This window comes from Cricetulus griseus, assembly GCF_003668045.3.
Source record: "Cricetulus griseus strain 17A/GY chromosome 1 unlocalized genomic scaffold, alternate assembly CriGri-PICRH-1.0 chr1_1, whole genome shotgun sequence".
NCBI classification, from domain to species: Eukaryota; Metazoa; Chordata; class Mammalia; order Rodentia; family Cricetidae; genus Cricetulus; species Cricetulus griseus.
The window spans coordinates 100315436-100331066 of record NW_023276807.1 but is presented as its reverse complement, the minus strand read 5'-3'; the positions used below and the strand labels follow the sequence as shown (position 1 = coordinate 100331066).

Below are 15631 nucleotides of genomic sequence, written 5' to 3'. Positions count from 1 at the left end.
TCAATATTAACGGTCTTAACTCACCTATAAAAAGACACAGATTAGCAGAATGGATAAGACAGAATCCATCCTTGTGCTGCATACAAGAAACACACCTCAGCTTCAAAGACAGACGGTGCCTAAGAATTAAAGATTGGGAAAAGATTTTCCAATCAAATGGACCCAAGAAACAAGCAGGGGTAACAATCCTAATATCCAACAAATTGGACTTTAAACTAAAATCAATCAAAAGAGAAGAAGGTCACTTCCTACTCATCACAGGAGAAATCCATCAGGATGAAGTCTCAATTCTGAACATTTATGCCCCAAATACAAAGGCATCCACGTTTGTAAAAGAAACATTACTAAAAATCATATCACACATAAAACCGCACACACTTATAGTGGGAAACTTCAACACCCCACTCTCACCACTAAACAGGAACACCAGACAGAAACTTAACAAAGAACCGAAGGAACTAATAGAAGTTATGGCACAATTGGACTTAACAGATATCTATAGAACATTCCATCCAAATACAAAACAATTTACCTTCTTCTCAGTGCCACATGGAACCTTCTCTAAAATCAAACACATACTTGGCAACATAGCAAACCTCAATAAGTAAAAAAAAATTGAGATAACCCCCTGTATCTAATCAGACCACCATGCTTTAAAGTTAGAATTCAACAACAACAATTACAGAAAACCTACAAACCCATGGAAATTAAGTAACACCCAATTCCTGGGTTGAAGAAGAAATAAAAAAAGAAATTAAAGATTTCCTAGAATTCAATGAGAATGTGGACACAACATACTCAAACCTATGGGACACTTTGAAAGCAGTGCTAAGAGGAAAGTTCATAGCACTAAGTGCCCACATAAGAAACAGGAAAATAATCACACTAGAGAATTAACAGCACAACTGAAAACTTTAGAGACGCCAATATACCCCGGAGGAGCAGACACCAGGAAATAATCAAATTGAGGGCTGAAATCAATAAAATGGAAACTAGGAGAACAATACAAAAATCAATATAACGAAGAGTTGGTTCTTCGAGAAAATCAACAAGATAGACAAACCTTTATCCAAACTTACCAAACAGCAGAGAGTGAACATGCAAATTAACAAAATCAGGAATGAAAAGGGGGACACAACAACAGACACAGAGGAAATCCAGAGAATCATCAGGTCATATTTGGAAAACCTATATTCCTCAAAATTCGAAAATCTAAAGGAAATGGACAATTTTCTGGACAGATTTTACTTACCAAAATTAAATCAAGAACAGATAAGCAACTTAAATAGACCTATAACCCCTAATTAAATAGAAGCAGTCATCAGAATTCTCCCAACCAAAAAAAGTCCAGGACCAAATGGCTTCAGTGCAGAATTCTACCAGAAATTCAAGGAACAGCTAATACCAATTCTCCTCAAAGTATTCCACACAACAGAAGCAGAAGGGTCATTGCCAAACTCTTTTTATGAGGCTTCAATAACCTTGATACCCAAGCCATACAAAGACACAACTAAGAAAGAGAACTACAGACCAACATCCCTCATGAACATTGATGCAAAAATTCTCAATAAAATACTGGGAAATTGAATCCAAGAACATATCAGAGAAATCATCCACCATGATCAAGTAGGCTTCATCCCAGGGATGCAAGGATGGTTCAACATATGAAAACCCATCAATGTAATCCACCATATAAGCAGGCTGAGGGAAAAAAAAAAAAAAAAAAAAAAAACACATGATCATCTCACTAGATGCTGAAAAAGCCTTTGACAAAATCCAACACCCCTTCATGATAAAGGTCTTGGAGAAATCAGGGATAACAGGAACATACCTCAACATAATAAAAGCAATATACAGCAAGCCAACAGCCAACATCAAATTAAATGGAGAGAAACTCAATGCAATTCCTCTAAAATCAGGGACAAGGCAGTCCACTCTCCCCATACCTCTTCAATATTGTCCTTGAAGTTCTAGCTAGAGCAATAAGACAACAAAAGGAGATCAAGGGAATACAAATCTGAAACGAAGAAGTCAAATTCTCACTATTTGCAGATGATACGAGAGTCCAAATATGTGACCCAAAAAACTCCACCAGGGAACTCCTACAGCTGCTGATAAACACCTTTAGCAAAGTGGCAGGATACAAGATTAGCACTTCTTTCGTTTTGGGTTATTTGTTTGATTGTTTTTCAAGACAGGGCTATATAGTCCTAGATGTCCTCAAACTTCTACCTCTGCCTCCCAAGTACTAGCCTCTAAGGCATGCACCACCACTGTCCAGCTCCAAAACATGACTTTTAACTTAAGTATATAAGCACTAATTAAAATATTCTGCCCAGCATGGTGGTTCAGACCTGCAATCCCAGCATTCAGGAGGCAGAGGCAAAACAATCAATAGTTCAGAAACCAGGCTAAGCTACACCGAAAGATTCTATCTCTAGAAAAAAAAAAGGGGGGGGGAGCACCAGCAGGATTATTCAGCAGGCCTTCCCGGTGGTGATGATCTCTCTACAAGAACATGCCTCTCTCTAAGGATCTCCTTCATCCCTCTCCAGAAGAGGAAAAGAGGAAACACAAGAAAAAAACACCTCGTGCAGAGTCCCAGTTCCTACTTTATGGATGTAAAATGCCCAGGATGTTATAAAATACCACAATCTTTAGCTATACACAAACGGTAGTTTTGTGTGTTGGCTGCTCCACTGTTCTCTGTCAACTCACAGGCGGAAAAGCAAGGCTGACAGAAGGATGCTCCTGCAGGAGGAAGCAGCACTGAAAAGCACCTGATGAAACATGAGTAGGAACCATCCTGATAAACACATTTTGGATAAAAAAAAAAACAAAAAAAAAAACTGTTCATCGGGTAAAGGAGAATACTGCCAAGACTGACAACTTGAATTCCCAGAATGCACACTCAGTAAAAGGAAATAGATGACTGATTCCAGCAGTTGTCCTCTGACCTCCACATGATATATCATGCCTATGCATACACAAAAATAAATAAATGTAATTTAAATTAAAAACTTAAAGAAAAAATGTGGCCATACCAAAAAAAAGTAAAAAAAAAAAAAAATTAAGCATATAGTAGGGCCTATAAACACCTCCATCAACAGTAAAATGACAGGAAGCAATGACATAAAATAACAATGACTTCATGACTGCTAGCAAAACTGCATCATTATACAGCTGTCCCCAAAAACACTGTGAGCAAGCTGGGCGTTGGTGGTGCACGCCTTTAATCCCAGCACTCGGGAGGCAGAGGCAGGTGGATCTCTGTGAGTTCGAGGCCAGCCTGGTCTCCAGAGCAAGTGTCAGGATAGGCTCCAAAGCTACACAGAGAAACCCTGTCTTGAAAAACCCAAAAAAAAAAAACACTGAGCAATTAATTTCAGATTTTTTATTTTATATTACAATGTCCCTGTAGAAAGATATAAGAAGTTCCTGATCATATAAAGAGAATACCTTCTCTTCTCGTGTGTGCGTGTGCGTGTGCGCGCACCATGTGAGTTCTAGGGATTGAATTCAGGTTGTACTGCATATCTTGTGATAAGCTTATAATCAAGTGTGGTGGTTTGAGTAAGAACATCCCTCATAGGCTGATATATTTTATTCTATGCTAGGCATCAAGTAGTGGCACTATTTAAAAGGATTAAAAGGTGTAGCCACTAGGGGTGGGCTTTGAAGTTTCAAAAGTCCATGCCAAACCCAGTCTGTCTCTCTGTCTGTCTGTCTGTCTCTGTCTCTGTCTCTGTCTCTCTCTCTCTGCCCGTCTCTCTCTCTCTCTGCCCGTCTCTCTCTCTCTCTCCTCCCCCTGTGGATCAGGATATAAAGCTCTTAACTATTTCTCCAATGACATGCATATTAATAACATGTTCTCTATTTCTCCAGGACATTCAAGGTTACATGTTCCCTGCCATGATCATAATGGACTAGCCTCTAAAACTACAAGCAAGCTACCAGCTAAACGCTTTCTTTTATAAGAGTTGCCTTGATCATGGTGTCTCTTCACAGCATAAGAACAGTGTCTAAGGCATTGAGTTTTGTTTTTGTTTTTAAGATCATGATTCCCTGGGGGAGAAGGAATGGGGATGAGGGGAGGGAGAGGGGAAGTACATGTGAAACAAGCCTGTTCCCTAACTTGAATTAATAATAATAATAATAATAATAATAATAATAATAATAAAAGAAAAAAAAAAGATCATGATTCCCAGGGTATTGTGCATGCTAACCAGCACTTGCACCCCTGAGGCAAATCTCTAGCCTTGTTTTTATTGCTTTTTTTGTGATTACTGTAGTTTTTAGTGGGCATTTTTAACTTATCACAACCTGCCTTCAAATAAAACTATATTACTTGCTGTGTTAAAGTAGAACTCTATGGCACTTAATCTCTATTTCCCACCTTCTGTCTTTTTTGCTATTTGTATTAGTTTGTTTTCTATTGCAAACTAATATGATAAAACACCATGACCAGAGGGAAGGGTTTATTTGGCTTATATGTTCCAAATGAAATTCATCACTAAATGAAGTGAGGGACCTGGACATAGAAACTAAAACAGAGGTGCTAAAATCAAACCCAGGTCCTCTGTAAAAGCAGCAAGGACTCTTAACCACTGAATCATCGCTTCAGCCCCATGTTGAATGTTGAACCCTCTTACTTTGATGACATAAATTAAATGAAAAGACCTCAAAAAATGTAAAACTCCAGCAAATATCCTATATTCCTTTTATTTACTATAGTTAAGTATTGTAAGAAAATTTCTACGGGCTTAAAAAATCTGGTTTAAGGATAAAATCTAGGAATTAACAACTCCACTAAATTTCAAAAATAAGGATATCTAACCCTTTTACAAAAAAAAAAAAAAAAACACTGAAAAAGTTCTACTACATGGGAAACAAGGGAAAGATGCATAAAATCAACAAGGTAGTTTAGTAATCTCATCTTTCAAGATATTTAGTAATGGTCCAAATTTAAAAGTATAGTATAGATTCATACTATTGGTGATCACCACTGGCAGTGACTAAAATTCATAAAGCATTCAAGGATCTAAGTATCTAAAGAGAAATGGTTCTTCCTTTAAAAAAAATTTTTTAAGGAAAAAGAAATCTAAAGTCACCCCTAGGTTTTATCTATCTAGGTTTTAAATTACTTTGTTTCAAAATAAATCATTTCAAAAAATTGAGTATTAAATAATAGCTGCCAACCTCAAATTCTTTGCTGGTCGACTGACGAAGTTACCTGCTACAGTTTGTACCTTTCCAGTACTTCCAGTCCCATGCAGACTGTTTGTTCTACATAACTGTACTACACTCACATGTACATTAAATTCAAACAATACATTTGCAAGTATATAAGTTACAAAAAAGGAACAACTTTCTACTAACATGTTATCTTTAAGGCCAATCTAGGGCAACAAAATATTCTATTTTTAATAAGCAGCAAATTGTAGTCATTTATGATAAAGAATTAAATACACACAAAAAAGAATTAAATACAAGGTGAAGTTTATTATTTAACACAAAGTTCTGCTAAATTCTGAAAATCAGAATCAACAAAAAATGAAGTGTTGTATAAAGTTAAGATTTTTAGCTTATAGCAGCCAACACATATAGAGCATTCTTCTAAGTACTTCATTTATTAACCATGATTCTACAGGCAGGTAATTGCCCTTGTTTTTACACAGGGAAAAATGAGGCACAGAGAAATAACTTTCTATAAACTTAAGTTTATAGTCATAAACTTAACTATAAATAAAGATGCAGGTGTGAACCATATAAGAAATTAAGTGGGGGCAGGAGGTGATGGTGCACATCTTTAATCCCAGCATTCAGGAGGAAGAGGCAGGCAGATCTCTGAAATTCAGGCTAGCCTGGTCTACAAAGGGAGTTCCAGGACAGCCAGGGCCACACAGAGAAATCCTGTCTCGGAAAAAAAGGAAAAAAAGAAAGAAGAAAGAAAAGAAATTAAGTGGGACCAATACATGAAGAGCCAATTCAAAAGCAAAAGACCAGCTGAGGGCTAAGTTCAGTAACATAGTGCTACGGTTCAATCCCCTGACTATTGTAATTGAATGAGTGAATGAATGAATGAATGAATGAATGGATGGTTTGGGTTTTTTTTTTTGTTTTTTAGATTTATTTTATTTTATGTATATAAATGTTTTGCTTGTGTGTATGTATGTGCACCCTGTGTAAGCCTGATGCCTGCAGAAATCAGAAGGCACTGGCTCCCCTGGAACTGGAATCACGGATGGTTGTGAGCCACCATGTGGCACAAGGAACCCAAACCTAAGTCCTCTACAAGAACAAGTGTTCTTAACCACTGAGCCTTCTCTCTAGCCACAGAGTTTTTTTTAAAGGCCACTGACAAAGTATACATATAGAAAAGGCTGAGAAAACACAGATGAAGAGAAACTAAGAATTTATTTTCTTTCAATGCAATGGCCAGGTCCAGATCACAGATGACAATATCTATTTGCAAATTAGATGCCCCCCCAAAAAAAAACCACAGTAACATATTTCTTAAGTAAAGCAAAGTACTTGTAACTTTTAAGAAGCACACTGTGGCTCAGAGTTGGTGGCTCACCCCTTTAATCCCAGCACTCGGGAGGCAGAGATAGGTGGATCTCTGTGAGTTCGAGGCCAGCCTGGTATACAGAGTGAGTTCCAGGACAGCCTCCAAAACAATACAGAGAAACCCTGTCTCGAAAAACCAAAGAAAAAAGAAAAAGGAAAAAAAAAGCACACTCTTGAGAAAACAGCTGAAAACTTTTTTAAAAAAAATATTTATTTACTATGTATACAGCATTCTGCCTGCATGAATACCCACCTGTAGGCAAGAAGAGGGCACCAGATCTCATTACAGATGGTTGTGAGCCACCATGTGGTTGCTGGGAATAGAATTTAGGACCTCTGGAAGAGCAGCCAGTGCTCTTAACCTCTGAGCCATCTCTCCAGCCCCAGCTGAAAACATTTTACTCCTAAAAAATACACTTGAAATATAGCAAACAGCTAAACACAACCCTCCATCTTACTTACAGCAAAATACTATCATGTTTAAAACTTTTATTAGGATTAGCACATTTTACTGAGAAGCAGAAAGTTCTACATAATCAAATGGGTCAATCTAAGTATACTTAGGCTTATCTCTGAAAAATACTTTGATGTAATTTAAATGTTTTATCTCTATGACACCTTTGAACATAAAACTGCACACTCCTGTGCTTTCCATTCAAGCAAGCAATAAAAACAACTTTGCTAGTAATTATAAAAGTTGAGTTGGCCACCAAAAACCAATTATAGCTATGAAATCGAATTTAGAAATGGAACGGCAATCATTCCAATCCACAAAACCATCATAGTTAGTATCAATTTCCCAGTACTAAGCAAGCTCATTTTCTAACCATTTTACTCCTAAAATGTGCAATGCAAATAAGCAAAGGGGCTGTACCTCATAACTGAACTGTTACTGGTCTTGCTTTGGTTTCTTCCAGTTTGTTTAATTTAAGAGACGAGACAGTGGTTACAGTGTCTAGCATGAACATGATACTTGTGCTTACTACTGAGCTAAGTATATTCCTTTAGCTCTAGAAAGCTGATATGCATTAAGCTTCTTGGGTTAACCCTTAGTCACCATACGGGTATTCTCATCCAGGCCCAGAAAAGGAAAAAAGCATGTCAGTGTCACAATGACTACCACCATAATGAATCCTCAATTTACTGCTCACCCCAAAAATATGACTGATAGCAAAAAATAATACACACACACACACACACACACACACACACACACACACACACACACAAATACATTTTTTAAACCGGATACTAGTGTATACTACTCTGAAAGGTCCTTCCTATGTGGAGCATTACTCCCAGGAGGTACAAACAAGATTGCATTGATTTCTTGGCTGCCTTTTACTGATGTAATCACAGCACTCAGCTGTGAAACAGAATCTTGGGATAGGTCATTCCCTTCAAAGTGTCTATCATTACTCCTTAGTGAGTCAGCTTCTGGACTATTGCCAACATGTTTTCTACTGGATTTAATATGAGAACATTTTTGTAGACAGAACAGTGACTAAAACAACACATTTCAAGACTCCCTCAAGTACTTACCAAGCAGGGGAATCAGAGACATATCAAATGTTTGAATAACATACAATCTCCCCACATACACAAATAAAAGATTCGAGGGGTAAAAGACAAGTAAGTAATACAGAGAGTGGGAAATTTCCTTGTATGCAAATGTCCAAAACTGTCCTGTAAAGTTTCCTGATAATTTTCTTTGAGAAGATTTTATGCAATTAAGCACATTTAAATTTGTATAACCCTTGGGGCTGGAGAGATGGCTCAGGGGTTAAGAGCACTGACTGTTCTTCCAGAGGTTCTGAGTTCAATTCTCAGCAACCACATGGTGGCTCACAGCCATCCGTGATGTAATCTGGTGCCCTCTTCTGGCACGCACTGTATACATGATAAATAAATACATAAATCTTTGAAAGGAAAAAAATTTTTTGTATAACCCTGAAGACCAAAAGGTCATATTAACTTTTTCATATCAGACAAGAATATCTCTGAAGGGAGGAAAAGTCTACTTCCCTGTACCTTATAAAAGAATACTATTAAAGAGGGAGGGAGGCAAATTCTTAGAGAAAGTCAAGTAAAATAAATATTGAGCCAGACATGGTGGTACACAACTTGATCTCTGAGTTAGCAGCCAGTGTGATCTACAAATGAAGACCAGGACAGCCAAGGTTACACAGAGAAACCCTGTCTCAAAAAAATAAAAATAAAATAAAAATACTGAGATGGGCAGATAGGTGAACAATGGACAGGCAGATGGACAGAGGGACGGACAGACAGACAAGCAGACTCTAGTTCCACAGAGAAAAACTGAAACAGCTCCTCACTCTGAATACTATAATGAATCTTTAATGTTTTGAGAATAAACAAAATGAAGACAAATATTTGCACATTGTACTGTTCTCTTTAGAAGACATCAAATGTTTCCTACAAATTTTAAAAACTAGTTGTCAGGTGTGGTAGCACACACCTTTAATCCCATTATTCAAGAAACAAAGGACAGATGGATCTCTTTGAGTTGAAGACCAGCTTGGTCTAAAGAGTGAGTTCCAGGACAGCCAGGGCTGTTATACAAAAAGACAAACAAACAAACAAGAAAAAAAAAAAACCTGTCTCAAAACAAAAATTTTTGTTTTTTTAACTAGTATTTTATATGTATATGCCTGCATAAATCTGTCTACCGCATATGCCTGGTCTCTTGGAGTCCAGAAAAGCGTGTTGGATCCCTGAAACTAGTTACAGATGATTGTGTGCCACCATGTTGGTGCTAGGAATCAAACATGGGTCCTTTGGGAAGAGCAGCAAGTGCTGTTAACCACTGAGCCATCTCTCCAGCTCCAATAAACTTTTTAAGTAAAATAAAAAATTTTGATTTACAGTTAACAGTACAAGAATATTCATGTAAACAGTTTATTCTCACTTATTCTAACTGGGTTTTTCTAGGAGTGAAGTTTGCTAAACAACTGATAATATTCTATGAAAATTATCAGTCTTTTCAGATTCTGCAGTCAAATTACATAAAGTCTAGCATCCAGGTGTGTCCAACCTGAGGCTGACACATGTGTCCCAGAATAGTTATGAGTGTTCCAACACATTTATAGCTATCAGGTCATGTCAGAACACCAAAAAGTTGGATTGGCTAGGTATTGTATTTGCATCCATATATGTGGAGGCCAGAGGTCAACATCAGGTGTCTAAAACATTTTATTTCCTGAAACAGACTCTCTCACTGACTCCAGAACCCAGTGATTCCACAAGGCTTGCTGGCCAGTAAGCTCCCTTGCCTTACCCAGCACTGGGATTACAGACATGTGCCACACCTGGCTATTTATGTGGGTGATAGGGACCCAAGCTCAGATCCTCAGGCTTGCATTCTATTTGTACTCTGCCAAATGACCCATCTCAGTGTCAGGTACTTTATTTTTTTAATCATAAAACAATATATATATGGCATACATGCAGATGTACACGTAAGTCATTTTCTGGTGCCTTTATCTGTAATTATCTAAACCTGAAAACAAATAAGCCAAGGGATAAATAAACTATGGCATATTCATACAACAAAATACTGCTCAGGACATCTACGACTACAGATAGTGAGACACCATATCAAAAATAAAAAGAGGTTACATCCTGCATGATTCATTTATATAGAGTTCTAAAATAGACAAAAAACATAAAGACAAAACAAGTATAGCCAGATCAGACTAACTGCTCAAAGGACCATAAGAAAATTCTTTAAGATAATGAAACAAGCTATTCTTTCTTGATCATAATGATTTTTACATACAACACTACTGTATGTAAATCTTTAAACCATAGATATAACAGAATCTTAATTATTTCTGACACCAGAACCAGATGTTGGGGGGAGAAGGGGAGTATCACCAACAATGCCAAACTTTGTCTAAAAATATCTAATGAATGTTTGAAATTCCCTTAGGATTAAATATAAATACACATTTTCTTAAAACTACATAGACATCCAAGTCTTAGTAGTTTTAGAGGGAAACTAGTTTAGTCAAAAATGGAGTAAGAGCTGGGCATGGTGGCTCAAAATTTTAATCCTCAAAACTCAGCAGGCAGAGGCAGGCAAATCTCTGAGTTTGAGGCCAGCCTGTTCTACATAAATTCCAGGCCAGCCAGGGATATCAGTGAGACTCTTTAAAAACTAAAAAGGAATAAAATATTAATGTTAATTTTCAAGAGTCATGATGGCCAAATCATGAAGCTCCTCTCCCAACTCATATTAAAGGGGTGTCGAATGCCTTTAATCCCCACACTCAGGAGGCAGGCAGATCTCTGTGGATTCAAGGCCAGCCTGGTCTACAGAGTGAGTTCGAGGACAGCCACACTACCCAGAGACACCCTGTCTTGAAAAGAAAAGCATAAATAAATAAGCATTTTTAAAAAATCTTCAAAAGGCTGGAGAGGTGGCTCAGTGGTTAAGAGACTGGCAGCTCTTACAGAGGACTAAGTTCTCAGTGCCTACATAGTGGCTCACAACCACCTATAATTCTAGGGGATTCAATGCCTTCTCCTGACCTCCATGGGCACCAAACATGCATATAGTACACACACATATATTCGGGCAAAACACTGATATACATAAAATAAAATAAATCTAAAACAAACTAAGAACAAAATAAAGATATTTTAGGACCTTTGATTTGCCTAAAAATCCTCAAGCACTTTCACTCAATTAGGTGGTAAAGGAAAATGGCTAAAAGCTCAGACTCTAGAACTCAAAGACAATTACCCCATTTTCCCCTATTTCTTCTTCAGAAAAAATTAGAATAATTGTAACCACCTCTACACACACACTCACATGCTCACAAGCACACATCCTGAAATCCCAACTACTTATGAGGATGAAGCAAGATTACTGGAGCCTAGGACTTCAATCCTAGATAATCAAAAGAGTAAATAAATGTTAATTGTTTACATCAGTGCTTGGTATGCTGAAATAAACATCACTAGGTATTATACTAAAGTAAATGAGTGACATTAATAATTATTGGTTGTGTGGCCTAGAACAAGCATTTTACTGTAAACTACAATCCAGCTCTGTTAAGTATATTCAATGGCCCAAACAAAAATCTATCTATAAATACTATTAAAGAATCCTAAGAGGTGGCAGGTGTGGAGCATGCCTTTAATTCTAGCACTCAGGAGGCAGAAGCAGGCCAATCTCTGTGAGTTCAAGGCCAACCTGGTCTATAGAGCAAGTTCCAGGACAGCCAAGGCAACAGAGAAACACTATCTCAAAAACACAAAAAAACAAAATCCTCTCGTTTTACCTAAATCACTTTACAAAAGAAGGTTTAAATACTATCCCTACTGTGCAGAAAAATCAGACAGACCCTAACAAATTATATGATTTGCCCAAAGATATAGTTGGCTTAATCCCTAGCAACAAATAAAAGGGGAAATATGTGCTCTTTTGGTTGGCAATGCGGCCTAGTAGCATTGTCTAACCCTGAAATAGCAAGCGTGCACAGCATGAATAAGGCCCTGAATAAGGCTCTGCATTCCGAGCTACTCATGAGGATGAAGCAAAACTGCTTGAGTCCATCAATTCAAAGCCTATCTTGGAGCATGCCTCTAATCCCAGGGAGGTGGAGGCAAGAAAATCAGAAGTTAGGCCAGGCGTTGGTGGTGCACACCTTTAATTCCAGCACTCGGGAGGCAGAGGCAAGCAGATCTACAAGTTCAAGGCCATCATGGTCCACAGTACCAGTTCCAGGACGGGCTCCAAAACAAGACAGAGAAATTCTGTCTGGAAATTAAAAAAAAAAAAATCAGAAGCTGAAGATCATTCTCTGCCACATGGAGAGAGTTCTAGGCCAAGCCTGAGTTACATGAGAGTATCTCAAGGATGGATAGATGGATGGATGCATGGATGTATGGATGCATGGACGGACAGATGGATGGATGGGTGCTCTCCACCATTTAAGAAGAGCTTTATCCTGAAAAACAGGCATTTAAACTTTTTGATGGTGTAAAAATGAGGAAAGAAAAAGGACTCTAGTCAGTCAGTCTTGGGCTGAAGACAGCATGTATATGAAGAAAGGTGCTCAAGCATGCTGAGGAATTGGAGAGTAGTTTACAGAAAACAATGAACTGATAAGTAGCCCCATGGTTCTTCTGTATATCCTAGTATGGAGTTAAAGTATTGTCAATAGCCATTCACAAGTTTGCATTACTTTTAAGTTTAAAACTAATCCTTCAAAGTTTAAAACTAATCCTTCAAACCATAAGATGGCTTTAAACTTGTATTACATTTTTAAAAAAGAAAGAGTAGGAGTAAAGCTTTTAACAAGTACAGCAGTTCACACAAAAGTGCACACAGCAAAAGCCCAGTGTGGTGTCACAAGCCTTGAATCCTAGCACTTAAGAGGCAGAGACAGGCAGATCCCTGAGTTCAAGGTCAGCCTGGTCTACAGATGGAGTGCTATGATAGGCTCCAAAGCTACACAGAGAAACCCTGTCTCGAAAAACCATAAAATAATAATAATAATAATAATAATAAATATAATTCATCAAATCATCCAGGAGGCAGAGGCAGGCAGATCTCTGAGTTCAAGGCCAGTGATGGGGGGAGTGGGGGCAGGGAGGACACGACACAGATTTAAACCATAAATCATTCTCAAAGCAAACTATATCTCAAGCAATAAAATCAAAAATAACAGCATATTTAAACATAAATACAGGGCAGTGTGACCAAACGCCCCTAGTTGATGATTTCGGTGGAACCTTTACTATGGTTTTCATTGGTGGAATCTCGAGGCTTTCAAAATGCCTCTGATGGAATTCAATACCAGTTCAGAGGTAAAATCAATGCTATGAGGATCCAAGCACCTCTGATTGGAGGTAAGCTTTACAGCTTTACAGTGTGTAGGGGACTGTCTTCCACCATCGACTGCTACCTGATGCAGCTTTGGGTCAAAGAAGACCCCAGGAACTCCATCACCAAAGGAACACTGACCACGGTCGGCTGTACTGGCTGCACTCAGTGAATGCTGTTGGCCCTCATTAAGGGTGTTGCAATATCACTTGCCAGTACTGAAATGCACCCCTATTCCTGGAAGGCCCCAGCCACTAACCCCAAAAAAAGGAGCAGCAGTCTCAGGTCACCCTAGCTACCAGAAATACCTCTAAGACTCCCCTGTTTTTTGATAGGGGTGGGGCAGTCCAGTGACCTTGTAATGTGGGTCACCTTTTTTGTCTCTCAGGATACCCCAACTACACACATGTAACAAGTTCACCCCAGCTTTTTCCTGTGGCACCCTGATAAGCATTTAAAGTCAGTTAAAACAGGTAAGTAGGTAGGTAAGTTGATAGACACAGACAGACAGACAGACAGACAGACAGACAGACAGACAGACACACACACACACACACACACACACACACACACACACACACAGAGGAGACAATTTGACAATTTGTTCCTCCTCTCCACTCAGATCTCTTAAGATTTTTTTTTTAACTCTGTTGGAGAAAATAATGATATTCAAGGGCCAAAAAGATGGTCCAGGGGTTAAGAACCTTTCCTGCTCTTCCAGAGGAATCAATGGTTGGGTTCCCAGCACTCACAAGGCATTTCACAAGAGTCTGTAACTCCAGGTGTTAGGAATCCAACACCCTCTCCTGACCTCTAAAGGAACCAGGTACACATGTGGTGCATAGACATACATATAAAGAAAACACTCATACTCACACGTTAAAAACAAGTAAATAAATCTTTCATGCAAAGATATGCTAGAAACTGAACTCTGGTTGTCAGGCTTGGTAGTAAACATCCCCATCCACTGAGTCATCTCACTAGCTCCGAATTTATTTTACTTAATATTATGTGTATATGGCATGTGTGAATGCAGATTCATGCATGCCATAGTGTACATGTGGAGGCCAGAGGACAATTTTTAGGAGTCAGTTCTCTTTCTATTCTGGGTTCCAAGTATCAAACTCAGGTCATCAGACTTGCATAGGAAGCAGTTTTATCTGCTGAGCCTTCTCACAGTCTCTACAATAGTGGTTTTCAACTTACGGGTAAAGACCTCCACAGGGGTCACATATCAGATATTCTGCATATCAGATATTTACATTACAATTCACAACAATAGCAAAATTACAGTTATACGGTAGCGATGAAATAATTTTATGGTTGAGGTCACCACAACATGAGGAACTATATTAAAGGGTCACAGCATTAGGGAGGTTGACGACCACTGCTGTACAACAACAACAAAAAACTATAAATAGCCAAATGGTTCTACTTTATACTATAATATATTCCAACTGTTTATCTATATAACTGCTTCACATTAAGAATCTATAATCGTTAGCCCAGTGTGGTGGCACACACCTTTAATTCCAGCACTGGGAAGGCAGAGTACAAGTGAATCTCTATAAATTTGAGGCCAGTCTGATCTTTGTAGTAAGGGTTGTAGTGACAGCCAGGACTATGTAGAGAGACCATGTCACAAACAAAACAAAAATGTATAATCAAAATTGCCCAACATGGCTGCCATTAACCACATATGACTGTTTAAAATTAATAACACTGGTCTGGAGAAATGGCTCAGAGGTTAGAAGCACATATTGCTCTTCCTCAGGACCAGAGTTCAATTCTCAAAACTCACAAGTGGCTCACAACTTCCATAACTCCAGTTTCAAAAGATCCCAAGTTTCTCTGAACATTACATAAAAGAATAATCTCAACTGGCAAAATGACTCAGCAGGTAAAAGTGCTTCCCATGCAAGCCTGACGCTACCTGAGCTTGATCCCAAGAACCCAGGGCTCAACTACCTAAAGCTGTCCTCTGACCTTCACATGTATGCTATGGCATACTCACATACAAATACATGACAATAAATAAAATCATAAATGCTTTTAAAAGAACAATCTAATTTACTTACATATGAGTAAGTAAATATGTGCTGGTCAGCAATGATGACATATGGCTATAATCCCCAATACCTGGGAAGTTGAGGCAGGATCAGACTGTTCAATTTCAGCCTTGGCTACAGAACTACTTCAAGGCTA

At 38.3% G+C, this 15631-nt stretch overlaps 1 protein-coding gene and 1 pseudogene across 7 annotated transcripts in view; one reads left to right on the top strand and one right to left on the bottom strand.

Moving 5' to 3' along the window:
• Mtmr3 (myotubularin related protein 3) overlaps positions 1 to 15631 on the bottom strand; it is a 103358-nt gene that overhangs the window by 80137 nt on the left and 7590 nt on the right. The window lies entirely within an intron of this gene.
• LOC113832282 lies at positions 2519 to 2773 on the top strand (annotated as a pseudogene).